Source organism: Trachinotus anak, unplaced genomic scaffold, assembly GCF_046630095.1.
Source record: "Trachinotus anak isolate AG129_WGS33_773 ecotype Australia unplaced genomic scaffold, CSIRO_AGI_Tana_v1 ptg000028l, whole genome shotgun sequence".
Classification (NCBI taxonomy): Eukaryota; Metazoa; Chordata; class Actinopteri; order Carangiformes; family Carangidae; genus Trachinotus; species Trachinotus anak.
In genome coordinates this window covers 18715834-18724124 of record NW_027273879.1, presented here as the reverse complement: position 1 = coordinate 18724124, position 8291 = coordinate 18715834, and positions in this window count along the sequence as shown.

Sequence of the window (8291 nt, the reverse complement as noted above, 5' to 3'; positions counted from 1 at the left end):
GCCTCACGTCTGGGAGGATCCTCAGGCCAGGTTACACGTAAACCAGGGTAGGTATGTGTTTACACCCCATAATGCCCGCAGTGCTCCCACCCAAGTTCAGTACTACAGCTTCAGGAATGTAGGTTTTCAATTGCTTATTATTTATTTAAAAGGCAGTAGTGAAGGAGCAGACAAAGAGACTTCCCACCTGCTCTGCTCAGCTTTTTAGTCTCTTTTAGCTCATAGGTTTTTGTGATTACAGGACAATGACTGTATAGTTCAGGCTCAGCGCTCTCATCAAACTCATGTGCAACAGCGACAGGCAGCTATTTTCAGTCAGACAGCATCACGAGATGGATTCCCATCCACCTGTTTTTAGACGTACTGTGGATTTGGGCATAAAATTTCAAAAATAAATGAATAAATAAAAAATATTTATGCTTGGCTGAGGAGGAAAACATTTTGAGTAGCAAACAGCAATGAACACAGATTTAGTGAATAAATAATAATATGCACTCCACTGAGGAGACAATACATAGCAGCAGTTGTAAAAAATATCAGATCTGTGTGGAGCGATGAGGAGACTGTAGCCTTTCTCAAACTGCTGAGCAGACATGTCATATTTCCATGTTTTCACCGTTTGAGTTTTGATTGACACTCTGTTATTTCCGTCATCACATTGCATCGTCTTCCTCCGACTGGAATATTTGTGCTACTGACTATTAACCTGAATATACATACAACAGTTGATGGAGACACATTTTTCACAATTTCTTTTGTTGATTTTCTAAAATTTTTGTCAACATTTGTGTTAAATTTGATGGAAACCCGGCTGCTGACTATTGTCTAACAACAATGTTACTATGGCCATAATATTTAGGACAACGTGGACATGTCCTTGCTCATGTTTTTACTTTTGGGGGTTTTGAGGACTTTCTTTACTGACAACAAATACAAAAACACACAATTAACACAATTTATACACTATTTATTTATTTATTACTTTTTAAGGGAGATTCTTATATTTTAAACATTTGCTTACAAGCTGCCTGGAGCTTGTGCCAGCTGTAAAAGGAGCACAAAAATTTACACTTGTTTCATTTGTCTGGTGGCCAGAAAAAACAAATTCATGCTAATTTTGCTCTAAGGCTTTTAGATGTGTCAACAGACAGTTGTTTGCTGACATATTAAGACAAAGTTTTGCCAGCTATTTGACCCCTAATGGCCAAAACAACTACGACAACAACAACAACAACAACATGTGGCTTTAAATACAGCTTCTTCTGTCTACCTTCTTCATACTGTGGTAACAGTTCTCTGTCAGGCACAGTTTCCTCCACAGCTGCAACTGTGCAGCACACCTCACTACACAAACACACCCAGATACTGTACAAATGTATATATTGAGATTAATATCCAGAGTCTCTGGTAAACATATCATTTTGCACCATGAGATCCTGCCCGTCTTCCTTATGTGACATTATTATATTCTGTGAAGCCCTATTAGGTTTCAGGTCTTTGCCAATACAAACTCTTAAATAGTTATTTGTGGCTAAAACACTTCTGACCATCACAATATCAAGTTCCCTAAGGGAAAACAAAGAAAATTTGATCTTTCATTTTTGGCCTCTTTGTTGTATTATCAGGGGTTCTATTCATTTTTAGAAGCACTGACTGTTAAAACACACACAGTGTACTGAAAGAGATATGTTGGTTATGGAATATTACTTTTGTCCCGAGTCAAATAGAGTCCTGACAGCCTTTTCTTAAGCCTCATCATTTAGTTTACACTACCGGTCAAAGGTTTTAGAACACCCAAGTTTCTATTGAAACTTCAGCAGTTCAAGTCCAGTGCACAACCTTAACTGGTACAAAGGTAAGTGGCTAATTGCCCAAATTAAAGAAAAAAAAAAGTTTAGGTCACCAAAAAGTGAAAAATCATGTAGATCTCATAGACAACAAGCCTTTTTCAGGGATAAAGAAATGAACTTGCAGCTTTCCTGCAGCAATGGAAGTAAATGAAGCCTTGAAAGTTAATGCAAATAATTCCTACAGGTTCCCCAACTGTTGTCGGTTACTTACAAAGCGTCTGTCTGCACAAAGGTAGTGTTAGAACAAACTGTTACTACCCCCTCTGATGCATTATTAGGACAACACTGCACTGCAGGAAGTAGTTCTGTATATTTCTATCAGAATGGTGAGAAAAGGCAGGAAACAGAGGAGGACAGGCTGATCGGTCAGAGCTTCATCCTACAGCAAGATACTGAACAAAACATTAGAAGAACCAGACGGTGGCTTCACATGATGGAGGAGCAGCACAGTCTCCAGACTTAAACCTCATGGAGCTGGTTTGGGATGAACTGAACAGAAGGTGAGTGCAGCACAGCCGTGGGAACTTCTGAGACAGTGATGGAACCAACTTTCTGAACAATATCTGATTTCCATTGTAGAGAGAACGCCATGAGTATGTTCGGCTGCTGAATGAGCCTGAAATTTAGATCAAATTTAGTTCACCAAGAAGACTCCATGTTTTCTTGTTTTTAAAATCTTCAGTTGTTTATTTGTTCTGTGCTTGAATTGTAGTTTAACGCTTTGACATAAGCAATCAGCTGGATGTGCGTAGGCTTGGATAGCTGCTCATGGGCTTAAAAAACAGGGAAGAACACAAAGATGTATGGCTGTGTGGACGGTCTAGCTATTGACATAGCTAAGTTCATTTCCATGAGCAGCTTAGGCTCCAGACTTTTCTTTATTCCTCGATTACCTCTCCAGGTGGCACAGTACACACATAAGAAAATAAAAGAATGATTGTTTTTGTTTGTAACTGTGATTTATAGCTGAGGGGAAAACAAAAGAGGAATCCCAGGGACTAACAATCTTTTCACCTAGAGATATTTATCCACACCTGGCAATGGCTAAACATCCACTGTGCAAAATACCCAGAATCCAGAGATGTAGTTGCCCAGATATTTCACACTGTGACCCATACATGATGAAATCTGGACTGGACACGCTCCAATCCCAGCATTGTAAGATGTCATATCAAAAAATCACCAGATATGATCCAGATTCTTCCAAGAACCTAAAAGGGATATCTCCAGATTCTGGAGGTTTTGGCGCAGTGTTCCTGGTACACGACTTCTCCCTTCATGGGCATTCAGACCAAAAACAAACCTGATTTAAAGGGGAACTGCATCAGTTGTACAAACTCTGAAAGAAAGTTGGTTTTTGGCTCCACAGGGAGGTGCCCAAAGTTTGATTAATTGCTTCACTTAAGTGACATCACTTGAGTAAGCATCAGTTTAGTCTGAAGTCTACAGGTTTGAAAATGAAGAAAATCTGGAGGAGTGGAGATAGAAAGAAGTGAAGTTTACCAGACCTCTGTGGTTCATCTTGCTCATCTCTGCAGTTCAAAGTCACATTAGCTGCTACTAGCATAACACAGCTGCAGCTCTGACCCAGTGCTGGAGATTGAGTTGCATTGCTGATTTTGACAAGAATGAAGATGAAATCTCTGAACTTACCACATCAATATGAATCCTTTTTTATCTAAACTGTCCATTGTAACATTGCACAATAATATATATATATATATATATATATATATATATATATATATATATATATTACATGGTATTTTAGAAGTGAACTGCTAAATCATTAGCTCACTATGTTGCTGGACATCAGGAAGACGTTCTGATGAAGCTGGTGGCTTAAGCTCTCAGCCTTTAGACTACAGCCTGCGCTGCATCTTTGAGAACATCACTCTCCTGTGAAGAGGAAAAAAGCTAGTTAGCGAACAAGCTTTAGATGTCAAACAAAAGCTGCACACAAAAACACTTCAGACTCACTGAAAAAGCATTTATTAAAAGGTCTTCCCTGCTGCCTCACAGTGCCAGTCTATTCCTTGCAGGCTTCATTCAATGCACAGTCTGCCTCGTTAGTGGGGTCAGCCTGTATGGTTGATTATTCTGTAATGCCACAGGATATGTCAGGTTCAGCGTCTTGCTGAAGGACACTGACTAAGACTGAGTCGACACTGATTTTAGCCCTCCTGCACATGTTTGTCAGCCAAGTCTCCAACCTCCACCACTGCATCTGTGTTCTTGACCCTGTGGCCATGTCCTTGCTGATGTTCAGTGTGAGCCACGTATGCAGAGGTATTTTGTCTTTGTCTTAGAATGAAAACCAAAGCATTCACATGATAACTGATCTCCAGATGATTACTCTATTTGGCCTTCAATCCCATCCAGACTTTTTTTTTTGCCTCTTTATTCTCTCTCTGACACCCCTCCCCTGGATTGTGACTCCACTGGCCTCGCTGTCCCAGAAGCCCCTGCAAGGAAGGCAATATAACCCCGAACAGGAAACCAGTCAGCCTGTTATTGCTGGCAGCCCAGTGGAGCGGCTGTGTTTTAATATTTATTCACCAAACCCCTCGTAGCACATAAATCAGGGGTGCAGAGGGGCAATACTAGACCTTACCCACTGTTACGAAAACCACAAATGTCCTTGGACAGGAAGTCAAGGTAAATAGTTGAGCAGATTGGTGGAGAAAGACGGGAATGGCAGTGCCAGCATAGAAACTGAGGTGATACATCGATAAATAAGTAAAGAGAAATTCAGAATTTAACTGTGCAAGAAAAATGAAGACTCTACGAATCAGACTCACATTTCCTTTGAGTCCCAAAGATAATAAATGGCAACAGTTTGCCTTCGCGAAACTGTTGTTGACACACACACAGCACATTATACAGATATCGCATGTCACTATTCAACATAAACGTCTGTCAGTACGTGCAGTTTTCCTGATGTGTCAAGCAAAGAAGAAATATGATTTTGCTTGGAAATGATTCTATCTTTTCATGTATTTGGGGGATTTTACAGGCTTTCACTTGTCATATGACATACAGCACAACTAATGTGTTTCTGCGTAAATTCCTCTTGTGAGCCTCGCATAGTGTACATAATCACATTTCAGCAGACGGGCCAGACTGAGAAGGCAGCCAGGAGCAACATTCCCGGAGGAGGTCTGGTCTGGGGTCCAGCTTTCAGTTCACCCGAACTACGGCTGTTGTTGGAATCGAACCTGTGATTTTCTGGGTGTCACAGATACACAGACAGAGAGGAGAATAAAGCCAAAGTGGGATAAAGATTGATTGATGAATCATCAATCATTAACTGTGATGCATCCTCACCCAACTCCGGCGCGTCATCAGGCTCCCAGGCTGAATCTGACAGCTGGATTCTGTCCGTCACTCCCAAAGCTGAGGCCAAAATCCAGAGCAGGGGTGTAGCTAATACTGCCGGGCTAACAAATTGGCTCTTATCTCTCCTCTGAGAAATCAACTTGTCAGATCTCACAGATAGTGCTTGTGCAATGAAACGGTAATGTGCACACCGTTTAAACACATAAAGCCATTAGCGTGTCATGTTGGAACTTTGCGGGTCCCTGGGTCCTATAAACCCAGTTTCAGCCAGGCATAGGGATCAGCGGCCTTGGACGCATAAACCGGCGCCCCAACATGGATCCTGTCACCAGCTAATACGTCTGTCGTGGCTTTTTTTTTTTTTTTGGTTTTTAACAAGAGGGAAAACACTCAAGCCATTCACTTCTGACAGATCCTCAAGAAGGTGCTTTTTCTGCAGATACAGCCAGATCTCCAGTTCAGTGCGAGGCCAGCGTATCAGAGAATCCCCAGAAGCGCACAAATATTGTGTTACACAGTGTAATTGATAAAAGGTACAGGCTTTATACGTTTTCAGTTGTGCTTGTATATACATTGTAATTTCTCTTCGGAGCGGAGGGCAAAGGTTTGTGGAAACACGGTGCAAGTTTACCTCATAAACTGTCAGCTAGTTAAACACCAAGAGATTCATGCACGTCTCAGCCAAAGGAAAAAGCTCAAAGTTGTCTCTCGGTGTCCTGAAGGCCCGGTGTCACGGGGGAGTATCAGGTGTCAGGTACAGTGCACATGCACAGCGCTCCTCCCTTTTATAGAAAGCCCAGATGTTTATAAGGAGATTTATAAGCAGCTGAGCGGCGGCGTGGAGCTGATGCTGTGTAGCAGACCATGGCTTCTAGCCTGGCACTTTGTTTTCGCAGGTTTCTAATTCTTTCTGGAGCGTGCAGTTTGAAGAGGAGGTATATGGAGCTGAGAGAAGAAACAGCACCCATGGGGCTGATAAAGTCAAAAGCAGCCTTGATCAAACCTGCACTGAGACACTGAGGGTTCTTTTTTAAGTTTGTTGTTTGTTCTGAGGTAGGAACATGAGCTGTTGAATGTGCTGCTCGTGCCTGCCTGTTCATCTGTGTGTGAACAAACACCCTCTTTTTATCTGTGGAATTTTGTTAGGAGAGAGCGAGAGAGAGAGATGAACTGATCTGTGGATACAAGAGGAGAAAGCTGAAAAGATTTAAACCCTGTAAACACAAACTATTAAAAAATAGGGCTGTCAGCGTTAACACATTAATCATGATGAGATTAAGGGCCGAGCACAACGCATTATTTTTTTAATCGCGTGCCACCAAAGATTCTTTATTTTGACACCGTCACTGCTGCTGTTACCAAAGACTCTACAGCGCTACGTTCTAGAATCTTTGCTGCTACTATTTTGACCCTTTGACGCACCCTTACTTGTTCTCAAACTGCCACAGACACTTCCTACAAAGATTTTACATGGCGGAGCATGATACTTCATGGCAAGACATGTCTATGGGAGCAAAAGGGGGAGGGTTCCGGTCTGCATAAAGGGGCGTGTCAGGAAACCTAAAGTGTTTAAATCCAATGTCTGAATCGTCGTTGGTGAAGATCAAATGAGTTGGAAAATAAATATATAACTTACTCAGAGCTCGTCTACGGATAAATAAATGATCAGACATCTTCATAATTACACGTCAGACTGAAGGTTATGCGTTGTCAAGCAAGAGAAAACAGTTCTTAAATACTAAATAATAGAATTTTAATCATGTGGTAAAACATGCGACTGAAAAATTGAAATTGAAACTATTGAAATTCGGCGATTAAGAAAAAATGAATTGTTTGACAGCCCTATTAAATGTTCTTCATCTATACAGATATAAATACCATATAAAATGATATATGTGTAAATGTGACGTGAACAAACTTTAGAGCAGCACAGTTAGACTGTACAAAATCTCCTATAAAAAACACAGTGCACATAAATATAAGCATCATTTTCCACAGCAGCCATTTTGACTAATGTTATTGTTACAATAACATTAACAGTGGCCCTGTTTTATTTAAGTGTCCCATGACAGTGACAGTGAACCAGCACGGACATCACCAGGACTAAATGGAAAGGTAAGAAAACAAGCACGAGGCATGTTAAATGTGTGTTTTCATCAAAGCTGACTTCAGGTCTGTCGCAGCAGGACTCAAGTTATTTCTCAAGTCCTTCAGGTCACACCAAAGTTAAGTAGCAACTCTTTGCTCTCAGGAAAAATTACAATGTCTGAATGCCGACTGTGAAAATCACACCTTTGAAAATTTTCCTCTCAATGCTGCTTTATCATTTTAACAAGTTTGAGGCCAAGTCCTTTCACTGCAAAGGCCTAATAATTAAACCCTCCGACTGTTAACGCAGCTCTGCAGGGTCTGACTGAGGCTGACTTGTTTTGGATGAGGAACACACTGGATACGTGGTGTGTGAGTGTGGTGTCTGCATGTCGGCGGCATGTTAACGGGTTAGAGCGGACACACTGCCTGCGTGAGATGTGTGCTTGGTCGAGAGAAAAGACCCGTTGATGTCATGTTGACATCATACCAGCAGCGCTACATAAAACTGACACCACTGCAGACTGCATGTCCAGGCTGAATCTGAACATGTCACACACAGGAAATATCAAAAAAAAATTTTTACCTTTTTAGCTGCTGCATGTGGAGACAGTGGTGTTTTATAGATATTTTATATAAAAAGTAAATCTGAATTAATTAAAAATGAAGAGAAATCCAACATTCAAGTATCCGGCAAACTCTGTGTAGACAGATAAAGCCGGCAGCAGCAGTGACGCAGCAGACACACAGTGGGTGTGAACACACACACACACGTGCTTCTCCACAGCAGATCAACAACAACAGCCACCACACAACACAGTTTGTTCCTGGTGTTATTGTTCTGGGATCTCACATGGCAAAACACAAGACTTCATTTTTTATGTTTTTTGCTCAAATCAAGTCTTTAAGGGTATAAGTCTCACAACAGTCAAATTAAAGTCAAGTCTCAAATCTGTTTTTACGTTACTGGTTGCTTTGCTCCCAGTTTCCCAAAAAAAGAACACATTTAAGTCA